This window comes from Mytilus galloprovincialis, chromosome 12, assembly GCF_965363235.1.
Source record: "Mytilus galloprovincialis chromosome 12, xbMytGall1.hap1.1, whole genome shotgun sequence".
Lineage (NCBI taxonomy): Eukaryota > Metazoa > Mollusca > Bivalvia > Mytilida > Mytilidae > Mytilus > Mytilus galloprovincialis.
Window position 1 is genome coordinate 39,360,237 of NC_134849.1, and position 3,297 is coordinate 39,363,533.

Sequence of the window (3,297 nt, forward strand, 5' to 3'; positions counted from 1 at the left end):
AAGGCACCGACCATTGAAAAACAATCGAATGTTTAAAATAAGAAATGAAAATAATTGTTGTTTTTTTTTATGGCAAATAAGAAAAATGACCGTTTGATTTAAAATTGTTTAAAATTATTTAGAATAGATTGAAATAGATGGAAATAACGTAGTTTAATGTGAAAAGGCTAGACTTTAATTTTTGCCGTAGGGATGTGACTGAGTGGTTTTGTTTACAATTATTTCCCATTATTTCCCTAGTGAAAATCTGCAATAATTATTGTATCATCATGTTGTTTGATTTTCACATTATAACAAAACTAACGGATGAATTTATAGTTAGATGTTTAATGTCCAGTGGCAACTATTAGATGTATCATTAGGAGGACATTTACAATGTTAATATAATAAAATTAGATGTATGCTTCATTATAATACGTTATTCTGATTGGCTACACTGCAATATTGCCTTATTCCTTAATCAATTTCATTACACAATAAAATCTACCATTCATGATGACACGAGGTCCCACAATATAGTGCAGAGGTAAATAAAAACTTGGTAGAAATCGTGTTTTCATGATCCTAGCTAAACAATGTATTTATAAGTATTGAATGCTTCTTTTTGTAACCTCATAGGGTTGTAAAAGCGTTGACCGTGCGCAATTTTTTAGAATGAAGCGCTTCCGCGCTTCATACAAAATGTACTTCGGTCAACGCTTTTACACTCCAATGAAGTTACAAAGAGAAGCATTCAATAAATAAATATAAACAAGGACATCCTGTGTTAAGCAAACATGTGTATCACGGCACAAGAGATCACCTATAGACCGTGTATATCATATGTATATTTAGGGTGGGTTGCTCCGAATAAAAGAGATATAGATACAGGAAAATAAAGAAAAAAAAAATTTAGAATAGTGTATAACGGGCAAAATAAAGATCAGAGGAAAATGGTATAAGAAAATTAAAGAATAGAGGGAGTGGTCTAGTTTTTTGTCGGACAAATGTTGATGATTATTTAAAGTCAAGTGCATTTATAGGATAAATAATACACAATCGTTTGTACATTTTTCGAATAATTGTTTTTTTTTCTCATCTGATTTTAAAATGAATAAAAAATATCTTTAATCTAAAAACATATGGTTTAATTACGACACATAGATAAAACTGCTATTCAGTCGATTATAAAATACATACTATAAAAGAGAATACATAAAAATACTTAACAAATTTAAACAAATAGTCAACCTTAAGACCCCGAATATACTTTTGTAAGAACATTAGATTAATTCCGAATTCCATCTAAAATATTGTTCATTTAAAGAAAAAAAATGGTGATTCCTTAGGCTATTTAAAAAAGAAAATGACCGAATTCTCTGCAGACTGTAGTTTACTCGCACATTTATCAAGTACGTATTTCTACGGCTAAAACAAATCATAATTGTATCTTTTAATTTGTTAAAATTTATTTCAGTGTTTATTTTTCAAACTTTTTATGTAAATAATGTTGGATCAAGATCGAGTCAGATTAAATTATTATCTATTAAATTTTTAATTAAAAACTAAAACATGTATCCAATCTACATTTTACACATATTATCACCTATATCAAAAGATTAAACAGAACACAATTTTTGTTTTATATTTAAAAAAAAACCGCTAAACTATGCACGCCAAGAAACGATGTACGCTTAAACGATACGATATACGCTAAACGAAACGATGTACGCTAAACGATACGGTATACGCTAAATGAAACGATGTACGCAAAATCATACGATGTACGATAGAAGGGCGCTTATGTTATCGTTTATGGTATGGTTTATGGTACATGGTTTCGTTCGTACATCATTCGTTCAGCGTCCGTACAACGTTCGGTCAGCGTTTCGTTTGCATTCGTACATCGTTCGGGAAGCGTACGTACATCGTTCGGGCATCGTCCGTACATGGTTCGGGCATCGTTCGTATTGTTAACTTTTACGTTACACGGACTGTACATGTATGACATGGATTGAAGATAAATATATATATATATATATATATATATCGGGTTGCTTTCCTGCTTACGTGATTTACCTTACAAGGGGACAGACACTTTCACGTTCTAAAGGAATTAATATCAGTTTGAAGTATTTTAACGGGAGCATGGCTTATAAGTTTGACGGAGGCTAACCCGGTCTTGAACTATCTTGAATGACCGACCGCAAGGGAATCTATTTGTCTGGTATTGAAATAATTTGAAATGGATGAAATAAGATAGAAAACCATTTTTTTGTAATTTTCGTTAATCTGATTCATTTTCCAGTAACCATTTTCCAAGATGGTTAATACCTATTTGTCCGATTAAGCTAATGTCAGAATAGTAGTGTATTCTTGCCTTTATTTGTACTGTATTTATGTCACATAGTATTGTCCTTTTAGTGATATCTAAAAAAATTATATATAAGAGAGGGACGAAAGATACCAAAGGGACAGTCAAACTCATAAATCTAAAACAAACTGACAACGCCATGGCTAAAAATTAAAAAAAAACAAACAGAAAAACAATAGTACACATGACACAACATAGAAAAATAAAGAATAAACAACACGAACCCCACCAAAAAACTAGGGGTGATCTCAGGTGTTCCGGAAGGGTAAGCAGATCCTGCTCCACATGTGGCACACGTCGTGTTGCTTATGTGATTACAAATCCGGTAAATAGTCTAATTCGGTAGGTCACATTCATGAAAGGGAAGGGGGTTGTAGTTACGACGTAAGGAACATATCCGATATCATTTGTGAAACGGTTATTCCATAACGGTCAACCAACTCGTGATGGTGTCCGTAAAATTTACGAAGGGATGATTTCAACTTCACCATTTGGAACTCTTGGTTTAATAGCTTCCTTGTGAGCAGTAACCCTCTATCAAGAAAATCATGCTAGGAAATGCAAGCACGGGAATATCGTATCAATTGGGAGATATATACCCCGTATGCAGGTGCTGCTGGAATGTTGCTACTTAGAAATGGAAAGTTCACAATTGGAAAGCTGAAATCATCTCTTTTGTCGTAAAGTTTTGTTTTCAACCAACCCTCATTGTCAGTTTCTAGATGTAAGTCAAGATATGAAGCCGACTTAACTGTATCTGTAGTATCCTTTATCTCCAATTCGATGGGATAGATGCGTTCCACATAGTCGCCAAATTTTGAATTGTTTAGTGAAAGAACGTCATCTATATAGCGGAAAGTAGAGTTAAAGGGTATTGCTAACTTCTTATATAAGGAGAGGTTTGAATAGCCAAAACACGAGATTCAGCAAACCATTTTTTCTTT